Here is a 20,566-nt window from a genome sequence, read left to right as displayed (position 1 = left end):
CATTACATCAAAAACTAATGGTGTGATGTATGGTGATTAATATAACATAATAAAATAAAATTAAAAAAAGAAGTCATTAGATTGATATTAGAGTGGAATGGGTTGTTTAAGGTTTAGTTATGGCATCAGCTGGGAGATAATACCATGAGGTATGGATGCTATCTTAAAAGGCTCAGTAATGTCTTAGAAACAATGATGAATTACCTCACAGTTAGAACACACAAATTGGAAACCAGGTGGTGAAAATATGTGTGACCACTCTAAACAAAGTACTTAATAACCCACTTCAAAATTTTTGCTACCTGCCCCAACCCCTTTTGATATCGGTCAGTATAATTGTCCTTATGTCCAAAGGAGGAACCGGTGGACAGTCATGTGTCTACTTAACTAGAAGCTGAGAATACCACCTGGCGTTTTGGGCTCCTCATTCTTTGGAACCAATGGTAAAAGGAGTCAGTGTGATTGATTCCAATTCCAATTACCACATTAGAAATGTGGTTTCTAATATACAATGGGGGCAAGGAAGATGATTTCTAACATACGGAGGATTCACTGAGACGCCTTTTAGTATTCTCTTGCTGAGTTGCCCTGATAAGTGGAAAACCAGAGCGAGGTACTGGGAGAGATGAACAATTATATGGAATGGAGAGTAGAAGTATGTAGTTGTGATTAACTTCACCTTCACCGTCAGCTACAGAAGCAGTGGTCAAAAAAACATTTGTTTTATGCTAATTAGGTTTCTTTCCTCTACATACTTTTCCTGCATTACCTTATATGAAGAGCATTGCTGGCAGCTAATATTTTTGGTTTCAGATGGGAATCTGGCCAAAGTGAAATGATCCCACAATAATAGAGTTGCTGATGGGAATTTTTGTGTCTTTTATTTTGAGAACACAAAATTCTGTTTGAAAAAAGGACAATAATTAATCTTAGGGGTAAATATAGTAATGATACACTGAGCATTGTCTGCTGTTTTCCTTAAATTACCCACACATGTATCGATTTTTAAAAACTTTTCTCATATACCCAGTTTGAGTGTGCATCTATTTCCTGCTTCAACTGTATTAGATACACTGTTTGAAATCATACTTTCAGAGGAAGAATATGTGTATACTGTACAAAATATTAAACCCTCATTGAGATAAAATACCATTTACTGTGCTAGTTCAATATTTTTCAAAATTTTATTTTTATGTTATTATCACCACAGTTTTTTTATGGAGTTCTATCAAAATTGAGATTTTTTTTTTTGTATAGGTTCCTTCAGTGTCTTTTATCTTCTGCTAGATTGCAGACAAATTAAGGGCAGATTTTTATGTCATCTGGATGTTCATAACGCATATAATCCAGTATTATATACCTGGTAAACGCTAAATAAACATTTATGGCATAAATTGCATTATCCTCAAAATATGGTAAGTAAAATGAGGCATATCAGAAGGAATAAATCTTGGAATAATGAGCTTGACAGTCCCGCCCCCTTCCATGTAGAATGCTTTGGTTTTGAATAATAGAACCATCTTAGGGAACATCTCCATTGTTCAGAAACACTGACACACTGACAGTATCTTCGTCAAGTGATGTGAACATTTACAGCCTCTAGTAGTCAGGAAGAAGTCTGAAAAATGACTATATTTTACTCATAAAATTCATTTAGATATTCAGAGAAAGAATGAAGAATAGGGGGAATTTGCATGGTTTGATGATGTTTTTTTATTTAGTCATATCTTTTTCTTTCAGGCCCCAGAGTAAGATACATACACCCAAGTAGAATAAACTGTCACAAGCCCCTTCAAGCTTGGTTCTGTTTCATTTTGACATAGTCCCAACTAGGCTTTAGATTCTTCCTTGTTTTCTGCAGGCACCTGGGTGGCTCAGTTAAGCGTCTGCCTTCAGCTCAGATGAGGATCCCAGGGTCCTGGGATCAAGTCCCACATCGGGCTCCCTGCTCAGCGGGAAGCCTGCTTCTCCCTCTCCCACTCCGCCTGCTTGTGTTCCTGCTCTCGCTCTCTCTCTCTCTGTCAAATAAATAAATAAAATCTTTAGACTCTTCCTTGTTTTCTGGAACTATATACTAAATTGGCATTATACTTTTTCCGGTCTAGAGCTAGAATCAACTATGCTCCAAGGAATTCTTTAGTAGGAAATAGTGCTACTTGGATATCTACATTTCTAGACCTCCTTTCAGTGGAAAAAAAAGATGTATATAGAAATACAAATATATTCATGAATTTATAATACCTCGAATTCAATTCATAGGTTTCTCCTCACCTTACATTTCTTACTGATAACTCATTCTCCCTCAGTGAAAATCCAGGCTCCCGACTTTATCAATACATTTACTCATTTGCTCAATACTATGATACTGATAAAACAGCTACAAAATTACTATACCAATGCCACTACCCACAACAAGCTATTAATTAAAGTCTAAGAACTCTTTGAGTTATTTGAGTTATTTCTATCCTTAGAATATATTACAATTAGGGTCTATAGTCAGAGTAAATATGTGTATGTTACTATGTTGTGGTAGTCCGCTTAATAATTTACTACGTTGTGTTGTTATCAATTTGACAACAAACAAACTTATTTATTTGTTTTTGTATTCTAAAATATTTTGGATTTGTTCTTTTAATTATTTTGACTTAGTTTTTAGAATTTGTGAAATATTAACATGTTTTCAAAAGTCAAAACTATATAAAAGATAAGTATAAGATAAGGGTGAGATCATTTTCACCCTTTTCCTTATTCTCTACCTTTTCCTCACTCATCCCCTGCAGATGACCATATCCGTAAGTTTTTAATCCTTTATATGTTTCTTTTAGTTAAAAGAAATAAATGTAGAGGCATATAGATATATCTTTCCCCTTTTCAAAAAATTGAGATATAATCGACATTTAACATTATATTAGTTTCAGGTGTACAACATAATAATCTGATTTTGTATAAAACTTAGCATATTACTTATTGCTTTTAGAATCTAGGCTGCATTAGTACTTATGAGCTCTTTTTATTTTTAATACTCTTCAAATGGGATTCTTCCTTCTCTAGAAATTGCCCTGTGCCTTTGTTGATCCTATTTATACTTGTTATTTTTTTGTTCACCTCTCTTCTTCACCAGGAGATGCTGTGCTTGGATTTCCTGCATCTATTGGGGTAAAAATGTATAGGTTCTTCCTCACTCTTTCAGTTCATTGAAAACATTAATGCAGGTTATAATGTCAAAATTTTCCTTGATTCTTGAGACAACCCATATTTGGTCATAATAATTAAAAAATGTTTCTGAATTGTTAGTATTATAAACATTCAGAAATGAGATTTATCTATGTTTGTTCTGTATTGTCTCATTTGGTTATGAAATCAAGGCAACATTACCCTCATAAAATCAGTTTGGGCACATTCTTCTTTATATTTTCTGGAATATTTAGAATAACCGATAGTTATCTGTCACTTGGAGATTTGGGAAGATTTATGTGTAAGACTGTGGGATAGGTGCTTTTAATGTGAGAAGATTTTGACTTCTCTTTAAAACACTTTAATCATTACAGGTTAATTCATATTTCTCATTTCTTTTAGACACTTAAAATTTTATATGAAATTATCTATTTTATCTGATTTCAAACTTACTAGATTACAGTTTAAATACTATTGTCATACAAAAAATTGCCTACTATTTTTTTTAATTTATTTTTTATTTATTTATTTATTTTTTATTTATTTTTTAAATTTTTTATTGTTATGTTAATCACCATATATTACATCATTAGTTTTTGATGCAGTGTTCCATGATTCATTGTTTGTTCATAACACCCAGTGCACCATGCAAAACGTGCCCTCCTCAATACCCATCACCAGGCTAACCCATCCCCCCACCCCCCTACCCTCTAGAACCCTCAGTTTGTTTTTCAGAGTCCATCATCTCTCATGGTTCGTCTCCCCCTCTGACATACTCCCCTTTTCTTCCTCTCCTGTTATCTTCTTCTTTTCCTTTTTTCTTAAAATATGTTGCGTTATTTGTTTCAGAAGTACAGATCTGTGATTCAACAGTCTTGCACAATTCACAGCGCTCACCGTAGCACATACCCTCCCCAATGTCTATCACCCAGCCATCCCATCCCTCCCACCCCCAACCACTCCAGTAACACTCAGTTTGTTTCCTGAGATTAAGAATTCCTCATATCAGTGAGGTCATGTGATACATGTCTTTCTCTGATTGACTTATTTCACTCAGCATAACACCCTCCAGTTCCATCCACGTCGTTGCAAATGGCAAGATCTCATTCCTTTTGATGGCTGCATAATATTCCATTGTGTATATATACCACCTCTTCTTTATCCATTCATCTGTCGATGGGCATCTTGGCTCTTTCCACAGTTTGGCTATTGTGGACATTGCTGCTATAAACATTGGGGTACACGTACCCCTTCAGGTCCCTACATTTGTATCTTTGGGGTAAATACCCAGTTTTTAAATTTTTTTTTAATTTTTTTATTGTTATGTTAATCACCATATATTACATCATTAGTTTTTGTAAAAAAATTGCCTACTATTTTTATAGTTAGGCTCTCTCTCTAATTGTGGCATCCCTATTTCTGCTTAATCTAATGTTTGTCTATTTCATTTGATATTGTAAGACAATTTCCTATTTTTCCTTTGCTTTCTGTTTCATTAGTTGCTGCTATCATCTTCATTGTTTTCTACCTTCTTATCCTTGGGGGGCTTATGTGTTATTTTTCTAACTTTCTGACTGGACTACTAATTTATTTCTAATATTTGTTTCTAATATTGAACCCATAGGTTATTGGTTTCTCTTTAACTTGCCATTTTATTTGCATCCTCAAGTTATGACATGTATTGGTTATATTATTATTTGTTATAAACATTATTAAGTATCCATTATAATTTCTCTTCTGATACTTGAATTACTTAGGGGTGTGTGTGTATGAATACGTGTGTTTTTGCTTGTTTTTCCAAATGTAAGAGTTACTTTTTCCCATACTTTTTGTCCTTGATTTGTAATTTCATTGACTTATGGTCAAATAAAATGTTCTGTAATATCAGCTCCCACCTTCTAATTCTAGATTTCTTTTTTAAATTTTATTTTATTATATTATAATTACAATATTATACTAATTATAATAATATTTTATTTTATTATATTATGTTAATCACCATACATTACATCATTAGTTTTTGATGCAGTGTTCCGTGATTCATTGTTTGCATATAACACCCAGTGCTCCATGCAGTATGTGCCCTCTTTAATACCCATCACCAGGCTAACCCATCCCCCCACCCCCTTCCCCCTCTAGAACCCTCAGTTTGTTTCTCAGAGTCCATAGTCTCTCATGGTTCATCTCCTCCTCTGACTTCCACCCCCCTTCATTTTTACCTTCCAACTATCTTCTTTTTTTTTTTAACATATAATGTATTATTTGTTTCAGAGGTACAGCTTTCTGTTCATTTTTATTTGATGATTTCCTTTATTTCAAGGTTAGCTTTGTATTAACAATGAATTACCTAATTTTTATAGAATTTCTACGTTGAGGGAATGGGTGCATTCATCAATATAATTTGTCATGTCTCAGTGACATGACCCCAATATTTTATGGATGGAAAAAATGCCCTGTTTGTTATAGAGCTTAAGTTGGAAGTGGGGAATTTTCTGATGTTTTCTATAGCCTACTACATTTCTGAATGGTAGAAATTATCACCAGATTCAGGAGTAATAAATAATTGTTCTAAAGTCATATAATTAGGATATTTAGTTGTGAAATCTATATCCGCAAACTTTCTAAAGCACTATCTACTATTTTGCAATTACTATAACTTGGACCCCTGACTCCTAGTCCAGTGCAATGTACTGTAAACTTTACTGATATGTAAACAATTAAAACACACAGAAATGCAAATATAGCCCAAGAAAGACAAAAATAATGAGACCCTTGTATAGTCAGAAAACTCTTTTTTACTAATGAGTAAATTAGCTTAGAGAAGTAGTGCCGAAAGAATAAAATTTAAACAAGAAAATAAAGATGATGCAAAATAATGAGAAATCCATTTATAATGTTTAAAAATTAACTTTTTAGGATTAAATTCAATTGTTAAAATTTCAAAGCAATAGTTTATAAATTCTTGAAAAATAATTGCCTATACTGTAATCTCCAGGAAGGCAGATGAGGGTGGGAGTAAATATTAAAATTATTTAACTTTAAAGTTTCACTATGCTATTGTGCTATGCTGACTTCACATTTTAAAAAGAACAATTAAAAGAGTTTTTTTTTTTTTAATGTAGCAAACACTGGATATGAAGGTAAATATGGGCAGTTGGTTTTTCCAGTCCTTTCTTTGCCCTAGTCCTCTCTGCTCTAATGAGCAAAACCATTCTTTCCCATAGGCTTCAGGGTCTATATTTTAAAGAAGGTTCTTAGAATCTTAACACAAAGTAAGACTTATCTAATTAGCCTCTGACATTGAGCAAGACTATAATAATATAAAAATGATAGTTTTCTACTTTCTTTATGATCATCCTTTTTTCTAGTTCGGAGATGCATACATTGTTCAAGAATATGTCTCTTGTTCTATACCCAACTATTAGTCAATCAGTGAAAATGCTGCTGATGGTCAATTTCCGTTGGTATCAAAATATGGTACTGAACTGTGATGCTTTCAGAAGGTACTATGTAGAGGTCAGTAAGGAAAGTTTGAGCCATGCCAATTTGAAGTCGGTTATGTGAGCATCTGTGATGAATGCCCCCAAACATGGTGTACCCAACTAAGCTGTGAGCTCTGTATTTATTCTTGAGGTCCCCTACCCGTGGCTATGTCTCGTTGGCTAGATTTGGAATTTTATGACATTTTGTGGTCTATGTCTTATTGACAGAATTTCTTGTTTAGCCCTGGTACTGGTAATTCTCTTGCATTTTAAACTTTCCATTTGTGAAATAGTTTTAATTATTAATCAGGAAATGTCAAAATCTGTACTTTGGAGCTACCTTCTGAGTTTCTGACTGATATATATAATTTCCTACTTGAAAATTTCACTTTGACATTGAGAAGGCACCTCAAATTCAACATATCTAAATCTGAGCATTTAGTCTACACCAGGCCATCAACAATGTTGCTCAAGCCAGAGGCATTCAAGCTGTCTTTGAGTTATTCCTCTCTACTAACCAATGTCTACTTTCATTACTAGAATATAATGACCAGAGGGTCAAGAGCTACATCTGAATTATTTACTATCCATCCTACTGCCATAAAAATTGCCTGGTCTTTGGTTAGATGTTCTGAAAACAGTTACAGAATAAATTATTAATAACATTGACTCTATAGTCAGAACATCCTGAGTCAAATCCTGGTTCTGTGTCTTACCATCAATCAACTGAGTTGATTAACATTTCCTACCCATTTTCTGGTCTCTAAAATGAGTCAAAATATTATCTATCTTATAGGATTGTAGTAACGATTACCTTTGATAATGCATCTTAAATGTTTGGCACCTGGTAAGCACTCAAAATCACAAACTCTGAGGACCCCTGCTGTATGTGGTCTGCATTATTTCCATGGCTTAATTACCTAAACTACTGAAAAATTCTTCTATTACCATTGGCCTTTTAGTGAAAGTCTAATGTATTAATTTTTTTCTAGGCATCTAGAAAGAAGGATATCTATGCATTAACATGGAAAGTTAGTTGTAAATAAATGTGTTCCTTGAAAGTATTTAGCTTGAAGCTGGCATTTCATCTTATAGGGTTATACTCCTCATTGGGAAATAAAATACTGTTTCTTTGCTACTAGTATGAAATACTATGGATTCTTCATATAAGAGTACAATACTTGTTCATATGCTAAAATAAAAATATAAAAGGCATGAGAAAAGCATTTATTATAAGTCAAAAATTCTCTTTGATTCATGGGTCACATTCAAATGTAAGCTATTTTAAAACCACTATTCAGTCATATTTGGATTAAATGATTCCCAATCCTACATCATATTACAAAATGATACAAACTTAACTTCTTTATAATTTTATTTTATTAATATGAGTTAAAATTTTTCTTTTTCATTCTATTTTCCAGGAAATGCCTGAAGTAAAGGAAATGGAACTGGATAGTTAACTTATAACTTAAATTTTACAACAGAGGGTGGGCTATACATTCTTTGTATCTACCTAGCATGCTGGCTACCTGATCACATCCCACATTAGTTTACCAATTTTTGAAACGAAGAAAAATTAAAATATTTTAAAGGAATTCTAAAATAGTAAAGAGTTAAGTTCAGGATATTTTAAAACATATGTCAGAAATCTCCTTTATTGAAGCCTGCTTTCACTTTAATGTATGGATAGGGTCTTTCAGTGAATGCACCCATTGTAAATACCACTGTAAGCACAAACAATAAAATAAGCAGTTATCAGGTCCTCACATGAAATAGAACTGAACAGTTGGACTAGTAAAATATAAAATCTATGAACAAGATCAGTCATATGCTACTATTTTCAGATTCATGGAACATTCAAGAAATAATTGGCTGAATGGGTTCCAGCAAACTATTTTGTATAAGTATTGGCTACTTTTTTTCTGAGATCCTATAAACATATCAGAGAGGAATAAGAAAGATACAAACTCACTAACATAAAGAATGCAAGAGGGAGATAAAGAGTGAGTGGAAAATGCTTAATACTTTTGCTATTTATGGAAAGTATAAATTGATAAAGTAAAGTGGAGGAAGCCACAGCCTAAAGTTCATGAAGATGAATGTAGCAAGAGGAATTCCACTTTCTCGACTAAATTCAGAATGGGCACTAAACAAAATGGAGGAGGGAAATAAGTCATGAGATAAAGATGGGGGGATTACTTCCATTTACGCAGGCATCAGGGATATTATGCTCGTTCGTAAGAGTAGAATGACTGAAATCCAGAGGTTTAATATATGAAAGAAAAAAAATGACTTTTTGTTTTCAAAATGAATTGAAAAATACAACGTGGCTTGTATGAAGCACCTCTACATTTTGGAATTCATAGGTCTCCCAAGACAATTACTGGATCTATACCTGTGTATCTAAGAAAAAGACTCTGAACCAACAAATATCACCAACCTATAAAGAGCTCATATTCATACTGTTTTTTGTTTTTCTTAAATATGAATGATCATGAATCACCAAATACCTTGTAATGTGAAAGAGAAACACACACAAACAAATGACTGTGGAAGAAATAGAAAACCTGCCAAACCCTCAGAAAGATTCATCAAATTCATGAAACAAGAACAATATGCTATAAAAAAAAGAAGCAATGTGTGGGGCCTTGGTGGCTCAGTCAGTTAAACATCTGACTCTTGATTTCGGCTCAGGTTATGATCTCAGTGTCATAAGAATGAGTCCTGTGTCAGGCTCCATGCTCAGCAGGAAGTTTGCTGGAGATTCTTTCTCTCTCCCTCCCCCTTTGCCCTTCCCTGTGCTCATGAACTCTCTCTCTCTCAAATAAATAAATAAATAATCTTACAAAAAAGAAACAATGGTAGTATCCACCAATTTAGAAGTATCGCAGGCCAGGAGATGTGCAGAAAGGAGAGAAACCTACCATAGCTAGGTCATACTTTTTAATAACTGAAATTAAGACCATAGAAGATGGCACTTACCATAAGATTAGAGTCAGATGAAAAAGGATTAATGATTTGGAATACTGGTTAATAAAAAAAAAATTCTGACTAAAGCTGGGGAAAAATATGATGGAGAATAAAGAAATAAGTATAGCAAATGTATAAATCTCCATAAAAAGACTAACATATGTGTGCCAATGGAGTCCCACTAAGGAAGAAGAGAGAATGGACAGGAAAGAAGCAACATTTGAATAAATAATAGCTGATAATATCTCCAGAGTGATGAAAGGCAAAACGTACTATTCCCTGCAAGTAAACTGAATACAAAGAAAACATACCTTGGCATATCATACTAAACTTCCTGAAAATAAGATCTTGCAAACACCACAGACACACAAGAATTCCAAGCATTCAGAAAAAAACATAACTGGGGTATCAACTTCAAAGGGAAAATAAAATTGATAACTAATTTCTTACTATGGCCATGGAAACCAGAAGACAATGGAATGACATCTTTAAAGATTTTATATATTTATTTGATATATATAGAGAGTGCATGTACGTGCATGTGTGTGCCTTGGTAGGGGGCAGGGGGCAGAGAGAAAGGGAGATGCAGACTCCCTGCTGAGCAGAGAACCCAATGTTGGGATTGATCCCAGGACCCCAAGATCATGACCTGAGCTGAAGGCAGATGCTTAACTGACTGAGCCACCCAGGTGCCCCTGGAATGACATCTTCAAAATGGGGAAATAAACTAACTGCTAGAAGCTTATAACCAGAAAAAAATACCCTTAAAAATAAAGACAAGTAAAATATTTTTAGACAATCAAAAACTAGAAGACTTATAGCCAGGAGACCTAGCACCTCTCCCCCCTAGTTCTTACTAAATAAAGTTCTTCATGTAAATAGAATATGATCCTCAATGCAAGCATAGAAAGGAAAGGAAGAATAAAGAGTAATGGAAAGGGTAAGTGTGTTGGTAAATCAAAATGCCTATTGACTATAACACAATGATTATAATTTCTTTTGAAGTTTAATGAAGAACAAAACTGATGATAGCAATAACTTAAAAGATAGGAGGAAGATATTGAGGAAATGTCTTAGAAGTGTCTTGCTTTGTCAAGGAAGTGGTAATAGTACTCACATATAATAGAACGTAGACAAGAATCTATGTTTAGGGACACCTGGTTGGCTCAGTCCATGGATTGTGCGACTCTTGATCTTAGGGTTGTGGGTTCAGGGCCTATGTTGGGTATAGAGATCATTTAAAAATAAAATCTTTAAAAAATAAACAAAATATTTTTAAAAAGAAGCTACATTTAAATCTCTAGGGCAGACACTAAAGAAAGGTAGAATTTATAACTCACAAGTTAGTAGAATTAATAGCAGTATTAATTTAAAAATTTAATTGATAAATAAGAGAAAATAAGAGAGAAAAAAATAACAGAAGAAAGATGGGACAAATAGTAAGATGGTTGAACATTCCAAGTACATTAGTAATATCTTTATCAGCAAATTGAATATATGCTCATTTAATAAATATAAATATATGCTCATTTACAACTGAGTTAAAAAAAATTGTGGGGTACCTGGGTGGCTCAGTTGGTTAAGTATCTGACTTCGGTTCAGGTCATGCTCTTGGGGTTCTGGGATGGAGTCCCGCATTGGGCTCCATGCTTAGCGGGGAGTCTGCTTTTCCCTCTCCCTCTGCCTCTCCCGACCTTGTGCTCTCTCTCTCTCTCTCTCAAATAAAATCCTTTAATCCCCCCAAAAAACACAAAAAGCAGTATATGTTGTTCATAACAATATGTATATAATTACATACAAAGTTTGAAAATAGAAGTATATAAAAAGATTATGCAAACACAATACAAAAAAATAATTGATATAACTGTTGTGATGTCAGACAGGGAACTAAAGAGGATTTAAGGGACTGTAGCTAATGAATATGTGGACTCCTGACCTCTTTATCTTTCTTCCTGTGCCCTTTTTGGAACTGAAGGAAATGAACTTGATTTGGGTGTCTTCTATAGCACAGTCTCCTATATTAAAATAGCCAACCTCATGACCAAGGTCTCTTTACTGTGAATGAATCACTATGGTTTTAGTCTTCTATGATTTATTTATATACAGAAGTATATGAAATTTAGGAAAGTCTATACCTCTGATGCTCTCTGTGTATTGTTTTACTTTGGATGTTAGAAGCTCTTTACTATTTTTCTCTCTTTAAATTTCTGCTGTACCAACTCTTATCCCCCATTACAAGAAAAATAGTTGTCATTTGTCTATTAAAGGGGATTATAAGCATTAAGATGATCAGGAAAAAAGCAAACATATTTTTAGTAAATTATGGTATACAGGATTTTCTACTCTGTGTATGATATTTATACTTAATATTATTTTATTTTATATTTATGATCTGAAGTCTATTAAAGCAAACTTTTATGCTTTAAGCCAAAAAGGGTTATTGTATCATTTCAGATACCAATAAAGCAAAGACTTTCTTTTTAGCAACTTCAACCTAGATCTGAAGAAGTCGATTTAACTAAGACATATGGTGAAACATTTTGTCACTATGAGCCTGTCAATCGTGAAAATTTAAATTCATCCCCTTTTTGTTATTTGTCAGAAAGAAGTCTATGGTTTTCTCAGGTCTCTTTACACACTCTCATACCTCAACCCTGTGCCTTTATATGGACCATTAATGTAAATAAAGTGGGGTTGGGTGAAAAGGCTCATGACATGCAAGTAGATCAGGCAAGCCATGAACTTGAATGTGGAAATAGTCCTTACATCTACTAAGTGACATCCTCAGGTAAATATCACTTGCTATACTCCTTGTTCACGTGGCCATTATACTGTGTGACTTCTGGCAAGATTACAAATCTGCCTGTACCTAAGTTGATTTGTTTGTAATATTTGAGGATTATTATGATACCAACACTTTTTGTGTAGTAAAGATAAAGAAGATAGTGTTTATAATATAATTTCCTAATTTTGAAGTCCACTATATTTATTATTGCTGTAATGATAGTGGGCTTTAGGTGAAAATGATAAATTGGGATTTTATTATATATAATAATAACAGTCTTTTACTTCCTAATTTTCCTCTCTCTCAGACACTGAAACTACTTTATTAACAAAAAACAAATTTAAACTCCTGATCTACCTACCTCCTAAAATATTTAAACTAAAATACCCAGGGAATGTACAGAAAGAAGGATTGATATGAAGAGTATATGTCTAACACCTCTCCATTTTCTCTATTTAAAGCTAATTACATGTTATATATCACGAAAGGCATTCTGCATGCATTATCTTATTTGATCCCATGGAAACTTGTGGGGTGAGGCATAAACCCCATTTTTAAAGGTGAAGTAAATTATGGCTCCAAAGGGTTAAAAATTGACCAAGATCACTCAACTCATAAATGGCAGAGCTAGTTATTGGCCCAATATTGTCTGACTTTAAAACCCACGTGTGTCAGATGATAGTTTCCTCTGGATATCCATTTTCCCCTTTTTTCTTAGTAATGTAACCTCGGGCTTTAGTTCCGCACATGGCTGCCAATGTAAAGAGGACACTTTCCAGCCGGTCGGTTACTAAGATTTGGTGTGTGGGATGTCAACAAGTGTCAATGTGCAACTACACTGTAGCCAACTTTACAAACGGTATCTCCTACTTCTGCCTTTCTTTATTCCTACTTGCTAAAATATGGGTATTATGGCTACAGTTTAAATAATGATCCCACATTCATGATGTAAACATCATACTGAATATGGTGGGGAACCCATGGTGGTCATGGCAATGACAGGGAACCACCCTATCATTCTTGGAGTACTTGCAGATCTTTGTATGAAGAAAAATAAACTTCTACCTTACTTAGGCTCTTCCTATTTGGGATTTTCAATCACTTACATTTAAACTAATCCAAACTGATAGACCAGACTCATTCTATTTCATCAAACCACTGATTTAAAGCGTTGAAACCACCTGCAAATTCTTATTGCATTAATGAAGATGGAGACCATGGCTGTTGATATACAACATGCCAAGATTTTATGCTTAATCTATTTCAGAATGCTTAACTGATTCAAATTCTGCCACACTAGGATGTGAAGAGCAGAACAATAGGTGTTTTAAGTCAGTTTTAAGGGAAATTATATAGGGTGCTTAAGTTTTGTTAGTTGAAATTAAGCCAGAGAACAAGCAATAACAGCTGGGCAAAACCCCAAAGCACCAGGAGAAGGAGGAAGTTCTTCCTTTGAAATGTAACCTGAGAGGTACTGTCAGACACTGACAATCCTTGATGATTATTATAGACAAACTTTATTGGCTATCCATCTTCTTAGAATTTATTAAAATTTCTTGGGGAGAAGAAACATACATTACTGAAAATATAATTTAAGACTCAATATGGTAGAAAGAACATCTGTTTGGAACCACACAGATCTGGGTTTAAAAGTCAGCTTTCCTAATTAACACTGAAGCACTAGATATTTCCCTTAATCTACCTGCAAAAGAAAAAAAAATCTCTCACGTTTCCTATGTGAGTTAAGTGATATAAAATATTTATAAGTATGCAACATATGATTTGTATTAAAAATATTAGTGATCTAAATCTATGTTCCCTTATCGAATTCCCTAAATCCTTAGAAGATACAAAGGTAGCTGTCATGATTTGGGTTGCCTTAAAATCAGAGCTTGAAATGAGTTGGGTGCAATTTATTTGAGAGGTGATTCCCAGAAGTGAAACTGAGGGTAGGAAAAGTGAGTCAAGAAATGGAAAAAGCCAAATAAATGTGATATTGAGCTGACTATCCCTAGAATCGATGCTGGGATTCAGCCCTTCTGGGGATCCACTGAGAAATCATATAGAATTTGCCTCTAAATGATCCCAGACAAAAATAGGGAGTCAGAAAATATCCACTCAGTTTGATCCCTTGCTGGTTGTTTCTTGCCCTTGGAGGAAATAAATGCTCACCCTCGGGGCAATGACTACAGAATTAAGTGGCTTTGATGACTCTGGAGAAAGTCCAAGGCAGATAAGCAGAGGGACACTGTGAGGTGCTCATGAAGTGGAATGCTGGTGATGTGCGTGGACTTTTTGCTTCAGCTGCACTGAAATCTGATGAGTCAAGAAGATTTGTCCAGGGTACCTCAAGGGTCTGCAGAGCAGTGAATGTGTGTGTGTGTGTGTGTGCGCAGTGGAAGTGTCCGTGTTGCTATCAACAACTGCAAAACCTAAATGTGACATTGCACAGAAGAAAAAGGTAGGTTGACAAAAATGCCAGTTTTTCTGAGTTTTCCTGCGCTTATACCATCTCAGTGTAACAACAGTGGGATTTTTCATGTTGATTAGAAAGCAGTTCTGTTGACTAGCAATCTTAAGAAATGTCTAGCCTATGAGAAAGAAAGTAATGAAAGGATTCCTAGCTATGGCAGCTTTTGAAATCATTGCTTTAGTGCTAACTATGTGCTAATAATTCTTTTTAGAAAAACTGGGTGATCTCCTTGATCTTTTTGTGAAATAAGACTTTTCCAAAAATAAATGTCACTGTGAAACTGTTCCCTATATATTTAATAATGGAACAGAAATGAAAGCCAGTAGTTTTATTCTGCCAAAAAGTAGTAACAAATAACAGAAGACTTCAATTCATATATCTTTAAAAATACTGTTTACTCAGGCAGAACATTCTATGAGCTATTTTGGTCACCTTTAGTAAATAATATGGTTTTAAGTATCTTTGACAATTCACTGGCACTAATAAAAGCATATTGTAACAGTGTTTAATCTCTTCTATGTATCTGCAGTTTTAGTAAATTTTTTTGTTTTTTTGTGTCTTTTTTAGTTGTTGTTTGAAGAGTTGTGTTTTATTATTTAATTCTACCTGCTTTAGAAAGGAATTAAAAAAAAGAGAGAGAGAGAGAGAAAGGCATACCTAAAAGAAAACAATAAGTAAAACTACCCCCCAGAGGACATCAATTAAAAGGAAGTGATGAAAGAATAAACATACTAGGGTCCCTAAGTTAAAGAAAAATCATTAATGCTTCCTCATAATTAAGACAATAAAGAAAACATTGGGTTATAGACCACTTAATAATTATATCTCCTTTTTCTACACATATTTTTTGCCCAAGTTATATTTAAATTGAATTGCCATAAAGCTATGTTTCTTAACAAACTGGAATGCATTTTTTAAATGGGCAAAGATCCTAAAAGAATTGCTGATTTACAATATTTATGGAAGCTATAAAACACGTTTAGTTTTGATGATTTAAATACATGTTTTAAGATACATCAAATAAATGGAATCCATTCAAAAGGTGACTGCAGGGGCGCCTGGGTGGCTCAGTCGGTTAAGTGTTGATTTCTGCTCAGGTCTGCAATTTCAAGTCAACCAAGTGCAGATATAACACTAAACAAATTAGCCTGAATCCACAGAGAATGAACAATAGAAGAGGGTTCCTCTTCGCTGAACTGATTAGTCTTTCTTTGGATCATAATATTACACTGAAAGGAATAGGAACAAAATTAAAAGCTTCCAGAAATGAGTGACCAGAAGAGAACAGGACTAAAAGCTGACTCAAAGAACCTCTTCTCTTTGTCTCATATTCCACTTCCAAACTACCAGGAAAAACAGTTGGCTCTATGTTTAAAACATCCAGAATCTGACCAGTTCTTACCTCCTCCAATATTACCATTCTGTTTCAAGCTACCACCACCTTTCACCTGAATTATTGTAATAGTCTAAGAGGTCTCTTCTTTCACTTCTGTCCCCCTCAGTATTATCCTTCACTCAGAAGAAATCCCTTTAAAACTTAAATAGATCATGTTACTCTTCTGCATAAAAACCTCTAATAGTTACCCATTTTACTTCTAGTAAAAGCTATAATCTTTAAAATGCCCTGCAAGACTCCACATGATTTGGGACCTCTCTAATTTAATCTACCACAGTAGTCCCTCTTTACTGGGCTCCAGGAACACCCTCGCCCGAGTGCTTTTGCCTGGCTGTGCCCCTTTGGTGTCTAACTTTCTTTTCCCTTTAAAGACTTTGCAAATCTCACTTTCTTAATGGGGCTGTTCCGAACAAGCTGTTTAAAATTGCAGCCTTCCTCCCTTCTGTAACTCTTGATCCCCTATCCTCATTGTTTTTTAAACAACTATACTTAAGTATAACTGACAAAGTCATCACAAGTATTTAAAACGTGAAATTTGATAAACTGTGACAAATTCACACACCTATGAAATTATTTTCACAATCAAGAAAATGAAAGCATCGTCAAGAACAAAGTTTCCGGGGCGCTTGGGTGGCTCAGTCTTTAAGCGTCTGCCTTCGGCTCAGGTCATGATCCCAGGGTCCTGGGATCGAGCCCCGCATCGGGCTCCCTGCTCCGCGGGAAGCCTGCTTCTCCCTCTCCCACTCCCCCTGCTTGTGTTCCCTCTCTCGCTGTGTCTCTCTCTGTCAAATAAATAAATAAAATCTTAAAAAAAAAAGAACAAATTTTCCCTGTGCCCCTTATGATCTTCACTCCTGCCCCACCCCACTCTCCAAACCCATCCACAGGCAACCACTGATTGTTTTCCACCCCATAGGTTAGTTTGCATTTCCTAGAATTTTACATAAACAGTATCATATGATATGCATACTTTTTGTTTGGCTTCTTTAGCCATATTTGTGTACATCAGTAGTTCATTCTTTTTTATTGATGAATAGTATTCCATTGAATACTGTCACTACTGTAAATTTACTTACATTTTGACAAAAATTTAAATTGTCTCCAGTTTTGGGTTATTCAAAATAGAGCTACTTTGAATTTCTGTATAGAAGACTTTTTTTTTTTTAATGAACATATGCTTTCATTTCCCTTGGTAAAATACCTAGAAGTGGGATGGTTGGATCATATGGTTGATCTGTTTAACTGCTGAACAGTTTTTCAAAACACTTGATTCATTTTGCATTCCCACCAGCAGTATACGGCAGTTCTAGTTTCTCTACATCCTTAAAAACACTTGGCATGACAAATCATTTTAATTTTAGCATCTTTTCATGTGCTTATTTGCCATCTGTGTATTTTCCTTGATGGTGTCTGTTGAAATCTTTGGCCAATATTTTTATTAGGGGGTTTGTTTCTCACTATTGAGTTTTAGGAACCATTATCTCTTTTATATACTATTACTTTATCAGATAGGTGATTTCCAAATATATTCTCCTGGTCTTGGCTTGTCTTTTAATTCTTTTATTTGTGTCTTTCAAACAGAAGTTTTAATTTTGATGAAGTCCAATTCTCATTTATTTTCTTTGACTGGATTGGGCTTTGTTTGTCAGATCTAAGAAATCTTCACCTAACCCAAGTCACAAAGATTTTCCCATTTGTTTTCTTCTAAAAGTTTTATAAGCCTTACACTTAGATCCATGATCCATTTTGAGTTAATTTTTGTATATGGTGTGAGGTATGGATGAAAGTGGTTTTTTTTTTTTTTTTTGGATAGGAACGTGCAATTATTTCAACATAGTTTATTGAAAAAAGGGCTATATTTTCTCTTCTCACTTGCCTTTGCATCTCTGTTGAAAAACAACTGTCTGTGTGACTGTATTTCTAGACTCAATTTTGTATGATTGATCTATTCTTCTATCTTGATGACAATAGCACATTATCTTGATTACTGCAGCTTTATAATAAGCCCTGAAATCAGGCAGTGTTATCAGTCTATAACTTTTCCCCCTATTCTTTCTATTAGTTTTGGCTATTTTAGGTCCTTTGCTTTTCTATATGAATTTTTAAGTCAGCTTTTAAATTTCTCAAAAAAAACCTGCTGGGATTTTGATTAGGACTGTATTAACTTTATAGATCAATTCAAAAGAATTTACATCTTAACAATCTATTTTTTAGGCCTCTTTTCATTTCTCTCAAAAATGTTTTGTAATTTTTCAATGTACAGTTCTTTCAGATTGTTATATTTATCCCTAAGGCTTTTAGAATTTTTGACACTATTTTTGAATATTATGTTTTATAAATTTGAATTTCTGGTTGTTCTATCTATCTATTCACAACTGTGCTAAACTCATTGGCTTTGTTCCATCAGATTTTCTACAAAAATTATCATCTTGTCTGTCAATGAAGTCAATTTTACCTCTTCCTTTCCGATATGGCTGCTTTTTATTTCACTCCCTTGCATGAATGTACTGGTGAAAACCTCCAGTGAAATGTAGAAAAGAAGTAGTGGGAGTAGACACCCATGTCTTATTCTTTTTTTTATATCGTAATTTTTATTTTATTTTACTTTATTTTATTGTTATGTTAATCACCATACATTACATACAGTTTTTGATGTAGTGTTCCATGATTCATTGTTTGCGTGTAACACCCAGTGCTCCATGCAGTACGTGCCCTCTTTAATACCCATCACCAGGCTAACCCATCCCCCCACCCCCCTCCCCTCTAGAACCCTCAGTTTGTTTCTCAGAGTCCATAGTCTCTCATGGTTCGTCTCCCCTCCGATTTCCCCGCTTCATTTTTTCCTTCCTGTTATCTTCTTCTTCTTCTTCTTTTTTTTAACATATAATGTATTATTTATTTCAGAGGTACAGGTCTGTGATTCACCAGTCTTACACAATTCACAGCGCTCACCATAGGACCATGTCTTATTCCTGATTTTAGAAGCAAACAATCAGTCTTTCATATTTAGTATGATGTTAGCTGTAGGTGTTTCCTAAAATGTGTGGGTCTTATACTTTAACTTAAAAATTCTGTCTACCTTATTCTTCACTGTCTCTTTGCAGTTACTGGCTCATTACTATTCTTGTTCTCAATGCCAGTAGTCCTTGTACTGTAGCCTTCCAATTTCCTGTTTCTAATACACAAGGAGTCAAGAACTAACATCTATAAGATAAGTGCCATGTGCCAAGTGTTGTGCTGGGTGCTCTTAAATCTCATTTGGTGGACATGACAACTTTGTCAGGCTATATTTTCATCATTTTATATGCAAGGAAGGCTCATAGAGGTGACATGACAAATGAAAAGTTACACTGTTGTACAAACATGATTCAGTCTATACTAGTAACATCAAGGACACAGAGATGATACACAGTGCAGAATATACAGCATATACTAGGTTCCCCTTCTTGAGACATTCATGAGCTAAGAAATGAATCTGAAGCCTTTGCACTTTCCACTGTGCCTCACTGCCTTCAAAGTTTGCTTGGGAAACTAGAACACCACACTTTTTAGAATAACATAGAATAATATGAACAAATAGGTGCTGAGTGAGGGCTTGAGTTTTGCTCCACTGAGGGAAATATATAAATTTCAGTATTTGGGTTTTTTAAGCAGCTCCATTGCTTTGTGGTCCCTTTACTTTTACCCTAGTTCTCATTTGTGTTTCAAATTGGAAAATCTATCTGATCACAATCTTGGAGTAAATAGCTTGTGCTGTGCTTGTTTTCTTATTCTGTTTCCAAAAGAATTATTTATGGAATTATAGTAGAACAAGAAAAATACATTCTTGGGGTAAATATCAAAAGTGTAGAGATACTCAGTTTTGACACAGCTGTTCTCCATGCTTATCTCTCATTTTTATAGTGCATTGTTGTTTTTGCAGTTTTAGAAAACAGACTAAAACTTGCTGCTTTCTAGCAATTTCCATCAAACACATCCAGAAACTGGACTCCTTTATCTCTCCTCTCTAGAAATTCTTTGCATTTGAGTAGTTGGCTGATGCAATGAGTTTTCTGTCTAAATGAAATTATAAAGCCTCAGAGGAAGTGGTTGTGCTTTTCAAGTAGGGATTAATACAAGATCATGCAGCTGCTACTCAGCAAACAGAGATGTGTATGTTCTAATAACCAACCAGTATAATGCTCTGATGGGGTAATGCTGTTGGGCTGATGCCAAGTTGATTATGGATATTTGCATAGCAAATTCCAACCAACATTTAACTTATGCTTCACCTGCAGAAGCTA

This window comes from Callorhinus ursinus, unplaced genomic scaffold (genome assembly GCF_003265705.2).
Source record: "Callorhinus ursinus isolate GAN/ISIS: 27379988/994484 unplaced genomic scaffold, GSC_fseal_2.0 scaffold24, whole genome shotgun sequence".
In the NCBI taxonomy this organism is placed as follows: domain Eukaryota; kingdom Metazoa; phylum Chordata; class Mammalia; order Carnivora; family Otariidae; genus Callorhinus; species Callorhinus ursinus.
The sequence above is the reverse complement of the archived record's forward strand: the minus strand, read 5'-3'. Positions refer to the sequence as shown.